Here is a 12,313-nt window from a genome sequence, read left to right as displayed (position 1 = left end):
AGTATTAATCCAGCATTTCTTTTATTCTTGAAATCCTACCTAAGGACAGCTATTGCTTGGAGACACAAACTTGGAAAACTACTGTACATTTAAGCTGGTTCGGACATCCACTCAATGGATCCCCAAGCAGCTTTCTACAGCCATGCTGCTTATTTAAAATATGTATAGGTCATCTTTCAGAATATAAACACTACAGATAAGTGAAAAGTTTGCTTGGTCTGGTTTTTGATATCTGTCCCAAAGGTGTTTTTTCAGGAGGCAAGTGGACTTCCTTGTTTTCTTTGAAGATGTTTCGCTTCTCATCCAAGAAGCTTCTTCAGCTCTGACCAGGATGACTGAGAATCTCCGTAGACAGTTTTTGATATCTGAGACTCAAAAATTCTTTTTTCGTGAACAGCACAAAGAGCGATTGACTTTTTAAAAGAAATCAAAACAGGAAACAAAAGGGACATTGATCTATCCAGGCTGAAGCATTGGAGAGTTTGGTGTATATGCAGGTACTCTTTGACACTGAAAAGAGCGACTTCTGAGGAGCCTTCACACTTATGACCATCGCAGCACTCCTAAAGTCACGTGACCAAAGTTTGGGCGCTTGGTGACCAGGCTGTATCGGCGTCCTGGCATCACCTGATCCTCATTTGGAACTTCATCAATGACTTTCCCACTTCCAACACGCAAGTCAATGGGGGAAGCCATATTTATTTAATGACCATATGATGTTCGCTTAACAACTGCAGTGATTCACTTAACAACTGTGGCAAAAATGTGGTAACAATTGCCTTGCTTAGCAACAGAAATGCTGGTCCCAACTGTGGTCATAAATCGAGGACCCACTGTAGTCCAAAACCCACACTTATGACCGTTGGAACGTCTCCAGGGTCACATGATCAAAATTCAGATGCTTGGCAACGGGTTCATATCCATGACCGTCGCAGTGTCCTGGGGTCATGTGATCCCTTTTCGTGACCTTCTGACCAGCAAAGTCAACGGGGAAGCCAGGTTCACTTAAACAACCATGTGACTAATTTAGCAATTGCAGTGATTCATTTAGCAACTGTGACAAGAACAGTCAAAAAATGGTTCAAAACTTACTTAACAAATGTTTCGTTTAGCAACAAAAATATTGGGCTCAATTGTGGTTGTAAGTCGAGGACTACCTGTAGAATCAGAGAAAATGGCTATGAGCTTTCAATATTCCTGAATTCTTCTTTAGGAAAGAGACTCAAAGCAATAAACTTAAGAGAAGAAGCGGGAGGACAGCAACTAACACGGTTAGCCTCCCAGAGAACTTTCTGACTCAGCCAGGCCATGGATGAGGATTTTACATGATTACTTTTATAAATTGAATTTTCAAATTTCTACAGGAATAGGAAAGAAATCAACATTTTAAAAAATCTGAGAACAGAGCAAACCTATTCAACTAGCACTCCTTGCCATCAGCAACGTTCATACAATATTTGAATTAAATTACAGATAAAAATAGATTGGATTCAATAAAAAGTACTGTAGCTGAGAAAATAAACTAAGGAACTCATTTATAACAATATAATCATTATCTAGCTAACAAAGAACTGTTTACACCCAGCTAAGTTTTCAAACAATGTTCAGCAGGATAAAATACCAAAGAACTCTAGAAAGCTGTAAGAAACTCATCAGAAATATTCCGTAACTGAAGATACAGAATCCTACATAAATATAGTAACTACATCATACTAAACCATAGTTTCGCTACCATTTGTTTAGCAAATAACCATTGCTTGGATTTGTATACAAGTCACAGCATTAAAATTTATAGACCATAATACTCTACATCCTACAAAGCCTAAACCAAATCAACCCAATCATAACAGAATAACAGAATTAGAAGGGATTTTGGAGATCTTATAGTCCAACCCCATGTTCAGGCAGGAGACCCCATACTATTTCAGACAAATGGCTGTCCAGCTTTTTTTTTTTTTTTTTTTTAAGCCTCCAGTGTTGGAGCATCCACAACTTCTGAAGGGAATTGTTCTGTCAGAAAATTCCTCCTTAGTTCTAGGTTGCTTCTCTCCTTGGTTAGTTTCCATCCAACATTTCTTGTCTTGCCTTCTGGTGCCTTGGAGAACAGATTGAAACCCCCCCCCCCGCTTCTTTGTGGCAGCCCCTCAAATATTGGAACACTGCTATCACGTCATCCCCTAGTCCTTCTTTTTTCTAGACTAGACATACCCAATTCCTGGAAAATGTTCTTCATATGTTTTAGCCTTCAGTTTCCTAATCATCTTTGTTGCTCTTCCTTCCACTTTTTCCAGAGTTGGAAACTGATCATGGAGAGAAGCTATCTGGAATTAAGGAAAAACTTCCTGACAGCGAGGACAATCAACCAGTGGAACAGCCTGACTCCAGAAATCATGGGGGCTCCATCACTGGAGGTTTTTAAGAAGAGACTGGACAGTCACTTGTCTGAAATGGTATAAGTTCTCCTGCTCAAGCAGGGGGCTAGACTAGAAGACCTCTAAGGTCCCTTCCAGCTCTATTCTGTTCTGTTCTGTTCTGTTCTACTCTACTCTACTCTACTCTATTCTACTCTACTCTACTCTACTCTATTTCATTTTGTCCCTCCTTTGGCATCCTTTAATGATTCTATTCCACCGTTTCTTCCATATTAGTGTAACTCTTATCCCGCAGCAAGTTGGCTGCCCTGAGTTGGCCGCGGTGATTTGGCTGTGGCAAGTTGTCATAGATACCACTAGATGGTTAAACCTATTGGTATCTCTGTGCTACTCTACTACAATCATCTAAATCAGGGATCCTCAACCTTGGCAACTTTAAGACTTGTGTAATTTTCTCTTTCTCTCTCTCTCTCTCTCTTTCTCTCTTTTTGGGATTTGGCCATCAAGGACTGCACTGAGGAAGAAGCAGGAGTACATGCCAAAGAGGTTGATGACAAGAACAAGTAAATGAGTGGAACCAGGCTAAACATTACATTTGATTCCATGTAATTTACATTTCACTATCGTTAAAATTAAATTACCTCCATTTAATGTGATTAATATAATTATCATCGCCGCATTTAATAGCTTTCCTCCTTGTTACACTAGAAGTCACAAGACGGTGATATCTTCAGAAGAGACTCCGGGGGCTGTCCTAAAAGTTTTTGGGGGAGTATAAATATAACTGTGGGTTTTTGTGCTTTGAAATCTGTCCTAAGCCATGGTTTACAAACAACAGCGGTAGCGTTCACAGAAGTTCTCTACTAAGTCCTCTATTTTTCTGGCATTATCTGATGAAGAACTTGGGAAATTTTGTGACAAACCTCTCATCTATCAAGAAAGATTCCTGGGGATCTTTCCTGGATTGGAATGTCCAGGTGGACCAAAAAATAAAGGAATGAGCAACGCCAATTGTCACCTTCTCTGCTGAACACCAAAACCATCTAGAATTCTGGGAGTTGAAGTCCACAAGTCTTAAAGTTGCCAAGGCTGGACATCCCTGCCCTAATGAATATCATGATACCAAGTGAAGGCCAGGCCTCTACCTCCCGCCAGGGCAAGTTAAGTTTCGGTATCTTCCTGATAAGTTACCAAAACAGCAGAAAGTGGACATGGACTTTTCCATTTGTTTTCTGTTAGAAATCCAGAAAGACCCGGGTTGGCTCACCGCCCTTCTCAAGCAAAAAAATTAACCTTGTCTCCTACACAGAGAGACTGCAATTTATTCCAGACTAATTGCCCACATGGTTTTTAAATATGGGCAGTTCTGTCTATCTTTTGAATTTAAAGCAAAGGCAATCAAAGGACTAATTAACACCGTATCTATTGCTAAAATGCTACCACATTGTTTTAATCTGAGGATGGGGTGAGCTAGCTGGAGGCAGCAGATTAAAATATCTCTTTCAAAAGAGAGGTGCAACTCTTGCTTACCTCCACAGATTCTGTCTTTGTCTAACAGCATTTAGAGTTTTGCCCTTAGCGGAAAACGTCCAGCTACGGATGTCAAAGAGACAATTTTGCTTTTTAATGCACCCAGACAGCTCATTTAATATGATTGGAAATGGTGCTTGGGCCTGCAAAGAGTGCTTAAGGAGCCCTTTGGAATCAAACTTTCCTCAAACCCAAAGGAAGACCTTTTCCAATTGTACAAATTCATGAGATCTTTATACCTGCAGTAGGCAGGCAGGGGTCATCCCAGGGTGTGGTCAAAAAAAGTCAAGATGGCAGTGCAACTGAATCTTGGGTACAGTTCGTTTATTAAGCCATTTTTATAGTCACCCAATTTTATATCCAGGGCATCCTGGAATCAGGTGGAGCTTTGATCCCACTCTGATGGCCACCATCCTGACTTTTTTGACCACACCCTGAGGACCCCTCTGAGGAAAAGAGGCAAAAAGGGAGCCGTGCTGGACTTGAGTGCTGGATTTAAGGAAAGGCCTTTTCAAAAAAGCACGGGGGGGGGGGGAGGAGCAAAACACCAAATCTAGGAACGCTTATGGAAAGAAAGTGAGAAGGCTGGGAGACTCACAAAATTAGATTCTGAAGACCCGGCTGCAAACAACTCCAATAAGAAAGGAAGATTTAAAAGCATTTAAAATAGCCCCTGGCTGGGTTCACCCATTGCGGTAAATTGCTATAATGTGGTTTTTCTGATTCTGGCTTAGACTATTGTACGAACACAGCCACTGTGATTAACAAGTCATGATTTACAGCTTGGCAGGGTGGGTGAAGCCACTCCGACTCGCAGCATGGGAAGAGGGGCCGAAGGTTTTAAAAGGCACAAACAGGAGATGAAAGGAACACAGCAAAGCTGCTCAGGGGCATAACTGTGGCATCCAATGGGGAAGGGGCCAAAGGAACAGCCCAAAATAAGGGGAGGGCTAGGGTGAGAGGATTAAAAGGAGGAGGAGGAGGAGGAGGAGGAGGAGGAGGAGGAGGAGGAAGAGGAGGAGGAGGAGGAGGCAAGGAAGGAGGAGAAGGAAGAGAAAGAGGAGAAGGAAGAAAAGAGGAGAAAGAAGGATGAGAGGAAGAAGGAGAAGGGAGAAAGAGAAGAACAAGGAGGAGGAGGAAAAGGAGAGAGGAAGAAAGGAAGGAAGGAAGGAAGGAAGGAAGGAAGGAAGGAAGGAAGGAAGGAAGGAAGGAAGGAAGGGAAACAGCATTCCCAAACCCATCTCCCTCGCAAACTTTTGCTTACCAACTGCACCTTTGAAAATTTATTACAAATTCTAAAGTTTCCTGCTGTTGTTCTAGCCTTTTTTAAAAAAATAAAGTTATTAAAATCCATCTGAAAATCATGCGGGCTCAGCAAAAGGAAACACGAAGCCTAATAAAATTTGAAATGTAAATCAATCTTCTGGGCGTGTGGCTTGCACGATAAGCGAATATTTGGGAGAACACCGCAGCCATACAGGAAGTCACCAACAAAGTGACTTGGGCAGTGTTTTGTGCTAGCATGGCACTGCGATAGCCCCACGGACACTCCCTCCCAATGCATGTTGAAGAATGTTGGCATCCTGGGATGGCCCCTACAAGCATGCTTCAAGCTCCAATCTGGTGGACATGTATCCAGATGGCCAAGAAGGCAGAGGTCACCTGGGGGAAAGGAAGGTATCTAAATAAATAGGGACCAACTTCAATCATTTTCCCGGAAAAGATGCTCTCGATATTGTAAAAATACGTATTCCTCCAACAAATGAGCTGGAAACTCCTATGTGGAAGCTTCTTGTCCTGCTTGTGCAGAAGCTTGAAGATCCTCGCAGGGGCCCCGGGAAACCAACTGGGATAAAGGATGCCAAATGCCACTCCAGGGGCAGGGAAAGGATATCTGCCCTCCCCGAAATTCCTGGATGAGCCGAGAACAGGAGCAGTTGCCGTGTCCAGTAATTGTAGGATAATGAGGGTGCAATTGGGTGCTATCTCAGATGCCAAGCCAGGGTGAGTGTATTACATCAAAGAACGAGCTAGGGATTCCCTTCATCTAAATTCAGAATTTCTTCCGGAACAGAGACATCCAAAGTTGCCTCCGAAGCACAAATTCTTATAACTCTTATGAGAGTTTGAGAATCGGTTGGTCTTTTCTCTCCTTGGAGATACAAAACCACTGGGTCTCTGGCACATCTGGCACAATGCTACTACTCCGTACGGTACAGATAGTCCTCAACTTACAACAGTGGCTGTTTTTCAGAGTTACCCTTTTGCAGAATCCCCACATGATCACGGGAACCAAATTCAGACGCTTGGCAACTTTTTCATATTTATGATGGTTACAGTGCCCCAGGGTCACGTGATGCCCTTTTGTGACCAACTGAGGCAAGAAAAGTCATAAAATGAGGCAAAACTCACATAACCAGCGTACCACTTAACAGACATGCTCTACTCAAAAAGACCATTTTGGACAAACGCCTCTCTAGAATTCCAGTCTGAAACTCAGGAAAGGTGGGAACAAGGGAATTGCGGAAGGGGCTTTGCCGACAAAGCAGAAATGTCCCTCCCATGCAAATTCAGCATAACAATTAGCTCTTTGTGCATCATGCTAACCCATGGCTTCCTTAACCATCATTTTTACATTAGGCCACAAGGGTTTTGCCCATGACGCTAAGCCGTAAACTGCAGTGCAACCAATGGCTGGATTGGCACAACTAAGCAGCTCTTTTTAAAATGCTGCCTTCTTTAAATGCTTTCAATGTGACTGTAGAGAAGCCTCATTGCATACACAGGAATACAGTCTCATCTGCAATTGATGAGAAGGCTGCTTTTGAAAGGAAAAAAAATATTTTTTTTTTCCAGCTAAGTTTGGTTCCTAGAAGCTCTACGGACACATCCATATGCTGATCTTGGCAACAGACCAGAGATAGTTTGCCCATGCCTTTTTTCCTGGGTGCTTTTAGATTTATCAATTTAGCCTGCCGTCCTGGGGTTTCCTGACAGTGAGCCATCCAAGCAACTAACTAGATGCAGTCTCCCTAATTTCTTCAAGTGCAAGAATGGACTTGAAAAATCTATGTTTGGAAAGCTGGCAGAAAGAATCATGGGCACCCAAAAAGTCCTCCACATTTCTTCAGAGCGGGGTTAAACTGACCACCAAGCTCTGTATGACTTCTTCATGCTCCAACAGATAGTTAAGACTGCAGAAAGAATAAGTGTAACCAGCCTGCCTTCCACAGAAGACCTATATACTATATTGCAGAAGCTGTCTGCAGACCCCTCACATCCTGGGCATAAACTGTTTCAACTCTTTCCCTCTGGATGGCGCTATAGGGCAGCGGCTCCCAACTTTTGGGGTACCAGGGACCGGTTCCGTGGAGAAAGGTTTTTCTGCAGGCCAGAAGGGATGTGGTTTTGTGTGCTGCCTGCATCCCACAGATGAGGTTTCGCTTGTTTGTGCAGCCCAATTTTTGACATGCCAGGGACTGGTGCCGGTCCACGGACCAGTGGTTGGAGACCCCTGCTAAAGGGCCTTGCATGCCAAGACAACACAGGGAGAGTTTTTTCCCTCGTGCCATCGTTCGGCTGAATACCTAATTCTCACAATACTGTCTAATGTCTATGTACTGTAGTCATGTAATATGGCTGTAGTATTATTATTTATCCTTATTGTCTTCTTTACTTCCCCTTTGTCTTGGTATTATTATTCTCTCTGTTGCTTTACATGTACACGGAGTATTTCTGTACCAGAGACAAATTCCTTGTTATGTTTAAAACATTTGGCCAAATAAAGTTAAATAAGTATTTATCATAGCTGCCCCACCCTTTTGTTTCCACCAGGGAAGGCTGGATAATGAGATGCAATTTTTAAGGCAACCTGAGATTCCTGCTTTATTTCTTATTCCTCCCTATTCAAAGCTCTGGTGTTTTAGTCAAAATAACAGTGATACAATTCATCTTTTATTATGTGATCTGGCTCAGCTTCATAAAATGAATGATCTCTGGGAATTTGACCATGTTTTCCATAGCTGCCTCTGCCTGCCTTTGCAGCTTGTTGAAAGTTTCAAAGCAACTAAGGAACCTGTGAAATGATATTCAAGAAACAACTGCCAGACGTAGACTTTGTAATAATGCAGAAAACATTTCAAACATTTAGAGGAGGGTTCTTTTAACCTTTTCATGGGGAAAAACAGTCAGTACAACCTGCTTTTAAAAGCTCTATTCACTTCCTTTAAAAAGTGCCTCATTTCAAGAAATCATAATTTTGCTGAGTAGCATGTTGGCTTTAAGACACAGAACAATAATGACAGCTTAAAGCATAATGCAAAATACATTTATAAAGCAAAATTATTCTAAGGGGACTTTTTAAAAAGAAAAAAAAGAAAAAGAGGGCATAAAACATTTTTTAAGCTAAAAGCATGAGATATGGAAGGAAAGCCAGAGAGTGTCATTTGTCTTCAACTTTTGGACCTAAAATTAAATTTTAAAAATCTCTTTGCTAATTTAAATTAACAGGAAGTTGTTCGGCTTGAATTTAATTTTTCTTGGGGCAACCATGAAACAACACATTATTCATTTCTGAAAATCAAGAAAATGCAATTACTTTCAATTTTCCTTTTACAAAATGCATCCCCAAATAAGCAACAGAAAGCAAACAAACTTTCCCAGGTATTAACAATAAAGGGACACACTATCACCAGCAGAAGTTCTGAGACTTAATCTGAATAGCCCTCTAAATGCCATATATTATTTCCTAACGTTACCATCCACCTATACAGCAGGCAAGTAGTATTCAACATGCATCCTTCCAGCTTACGAGGAAGCTTCATACAGCACCGTTTTTTGTCTGCTAGCACTTATATATTTTCAGAGGAATGACATTTTCCCAAGAGGACACCTGAACTTGGGATAACCTTCTCTCAGCCTTCACTATCATTATTAGTCCAGCTAAAGTTCACCCAAGTACCTCTACAGAGGCAGGCAAATTAAAATTTCATTAAAAGTACAACAGGTTGGTGGATGTAACCATGTAGCCGTGACTCTGTCTCAAACAGTCCTGAGGATGTGTGAATGACACAATGTTTTTTTTAATTCAGTCTCAGCACAGCAGCCTACTAACTAGAGGAACCTCAGCAGCAAGTATAGTAGGTAGTAGCTTGCAAGTAGCAAACAAGAAAATAAAGCCGCCCAATTAATTCCTCAGTTAAAGGCAAGGAAAACAGGCGTATTATTGTGACTGTTCAGGAAGTGGAGTTACTTTCAGAGACCCAAAGATGCTGACCCATGCTGACTTGGAGATTTTGCTCAACTAAATCATTTTAGGGTAATTTTGCATGCTAATGTATTGGGGGGGTGGAAAGCTTTGCCTCCTTCAGGGTGCTGATGACAAAGCCCTACGTGCTCTGGGGTCCGATTATTTGAGGGACAGCCTCTCCCCCCTGACATCTACCGGCCCCATCAGATCCTGGAGGAGGATCACGCTGTGGGTCCCATCTAGGAAGGAGTAGGTGGGATTGCAGCTCTCCTCCCTCACAGCACCCTCCGAGATCGTTCCAGAGCAAACTTTAAGAGTCAAGCAGCATGGATTTAGGGGCACCGAAGAACCGGGGGTCCCCCGTCACTAAACAGGGCGGCTCTTAGCTAAGAGCCCCAAGTTCCAGCCTTTAATTCCTGTGTTTGCTTTCGTGCGGGCAAAACAATTAAAACCAAAGCTCAAATTTCCCCCGATCAGGAAAAGACTCTGCAGATAGAAACAGGCACAGGATCGACAATGTGCTTTGGAGAACCGCGAGCAACGAGGCTGTCATTTGCAAAGACACCCCCCCATCTCCCTCTCCTCCCGCACCCCGTTCACATCGCGGCCTTCCTTGCTAGAGGCCGGCGCACCCGCATTGTCCCCCCTCTCCCCCCCCAAGCCCCCCCACCTCAAAAAAAGCATTTATCACGCGCGGGGCTGCCGGGATGAACCGCAGGGAAATTGGCGGGGGGGGGGCAGAAGGAGAAAAGAAGTTCTTTAACAAACAGCTTTCTGCACACGGTCAGAGGCACTTCGGAGGAAGAGAGAAATCTCCCCAAATGCATGGGGGGGGGCAGTCCTGAACAAGGGCGCGAGTTGAACAGCAGCAACCGGGAAGGTTTTTCTTCTTTCGGGGGATTCATAAAGGGAGCTTCTTTTCCAAATGCAGGGAGGCGGGAGGGAAGGTCAGCCCAGCAGAGGACCTAGCCAGGACTGGGGAGAGGGGGGCAGTTCAGTCCGGACTCCACCCGGAGCGGGGATTCCCTGCTCGTGGAGACGCCCCCCCTCCCCGGGACTCAACGGGGGAGCCTCTCCTGCTTTCTGGCAAGGAAAGCGGGCACGGGGTGATGGCGAGGCTGGCAGCCCCTTCTGGGCTTCCCGCGAGCCGCCATTCAGCCAGCTCGGGGCGGGGAGAGACACTCTAGGGCAAGGGCAGCGCAGGACAGCACCGTCGCGGAAGAGAGCCTCACCAGGGACCAGGAACTTTCCACCCGAAATGAGCCCAGCTGGGAAGGGAAGGGCTACCCTCTCCCCTCCTTTTTGCCGCCTCGCCTTCCTCAAAGACCCTCAAGCTCGGCCGGGCGGGTTGCGCCTTCCCCGCGCGCGCAAGGAAGCGGAACTCTGCACGCGCTCAGAGACTTGGCGCTTACCTTGGTGGGAGCCGGCGAGGGCAGCGGAGGGGAGGCGCGGGGCCGGAGCCAGCAGGAGGGACCGGAGCCGCCGCCGCCGCCGCCGCCGCCGCTGGCGAGGCCGGGAGAGGATCCTGGCGGCCGCCGGCGCGAGCTCGGTGGTCCTTCCCGGCGCCTGGTCGGCTCGCTGGGAAAGTTGCAGCAGCCGCACGAGCGCCTTAAACCCGCCTCCCAGCAGGACGGGGCGGCCCGGCGGGCGGGGACTGGGAGCCGGCCCGGCCCAGCACCGCCCCCGCCTCCGGGAAAAGCGCCTCTGAGCGTCTGCAGAGCGCCGCCGCCGCCGCCGCCTTCCGCCAGCCAGAGCGGGGCCCGCGGAGGCGCGCTTGCAGCCGGCGGCCTCGGCCGTTCCGGAGACTGCAGGTGATAAATGATTCAGTCCTGCGACAAGGACGGAGGGGCGGGCGGTCGCGCGAGCGGCGAGCTCTTCCGCCGGTCTGCGGAGCAGAAGTTTGGAGAGGAGGCGCCGGAGCCCGGCCGAGCCGCAGCCCCCCGAGGCCGACCACCACCCCCCGGGCCGGTGCTTCCCACGCGCGGCAAAGGCCGCCAACCCCACGCAGGGCGGCCCCGGGAAGGCAGCCGACGCCCGCGTTGCCCTCCGCCTCCGCCCGGCTGCCCCCTAGCGGTCGTCCGGGTTGTCTCCGCTCTGGCCTAGGAGCCCCCGTGGGAGAGGCCGGGGGCGGCGGCTTGGGGAAGCGGCCCACGGGGCTGGCTCTGTGGCAGGGGAGAAGGGAGCCCCCGGGAAATGCCCCACCGAGGGCTGGCAGCGCCAGGAACGGTCTGTCTGGCGCTCGGAGCCGGCTGCAGACGGAGCCCCGGAGTCCTTGTGCCTCTTCTGGGCGGGGTGGTCGCGTTGCTTCTCTGGACTGCAGGGAGCAGCCGTTGCCTCCCGCCTCCCTGGCTGCGGACCCCGTTGCCCCCTTCTCTGCCCGACTGCCTCTTTCTCTCCCACCTCCCCCCCCCCGCGCTCCGGACAGGCTCCGGAAAAGTGTGAGCTTTTGTTCACACTAAGCAGTGAAAATGCCCACCGGCTGCAGCGGGTCCATCCTTGACACACAACGCAGGTATCTGGACCGAGGTCAAGCCCCGCTGCGTCCTCTTGCCCGCAGCCCCACCTACTCAGAGTCCCCCCCTCCCATTTGGGGATCCCCAAATTCTGTCAAGGTTAGTGTGCGAAACAAGCAGGCGAGGCACAATCCGACCCGTGCAGGATTCACTTTTATAGATCTGACGTCTAGTAGATGTACGAAGCGTCCAGGAAGCCAGCGGAGCAAGAGACGGTTGTCTGGTTTCTGCCCACTGGTGGCATGATCTCATTTGGCTATATTGTCCACGTCAGTAAAATTGGTCACAAATGATGGGGCCATCATTTGCTGGTTGCCTCGGCCGTTGTGGTTCCTCTACCTTGTCCCACGTTTAAAGCAAGTTTTTTGACACTGGGTTTGGTGGAAGACTTTTAATGATCTTCTCCTTCGAAAACAAAAATGCAAAACTTCTTAACTCGTAACATCAATAATAAATAAGTGACTGCTGATTAAATTAGAGCAAGGATGGAAAGCCATTGAATATTGATTGAAATTTAGCAATGGCTTATTGAATAAACAAGAGCCAGCCTAATTGCTTTTTTGTTATTTGCATTAGAATATTAAAAAAAAATGTAGATCTATGAGAAGAAAACTTGCGGTGAGGGATTTTGCTTTTTTCCCCCTGCATCT

The 12,313-nt window shown here is 46.7% G+C and overlaps 1 protein-coding gene across 2 annotated transcripts in view; it reads right to left on the bottom strand.

Moving 5' to 3' along the window:
- Positions 1–11,140, bottom strand: part of MEGF11 (multiple EGF like domains 11) — a 231,647-nt gene extending 220,507 nt beyond the window's left edge. For both annotated transcript variants that reach the window (XM_039361924.1, XM_039361926.1), the window contains exon 1: positions 10,563–11,140. The gene's annotated coding sequence lies outside the window, so the exon portion shown is untranslated. The remainder of the gene's footprint in view (positions 1–10,562) is intronic.
- Between the last annotated feature and the right edge of the window lie 1,173 nt (positions 11,141–12,313).

This window comes from Crotalus tigris, unplaced genomic scaffold, assembly GCF_016545835.1.
Source record: "Crotalus tigris isolate CLP2741 ecotype Arizona unplaced genomic scaffold, ASM1654583v1 scf7180000019364.2947544272:3078424, whole genome shotgun sequence".
Taxonomy (NCBI): Eukaryota; Metazoa; Chordata; class Lepidosauria; order Squamata; family Viperidae; genus Crotalus; species Crotalus tigris.
Note: the sequence above shows the minus strand (reverse complement) of the source record. Positions and strands in the feature narration are given on the sequence as shown.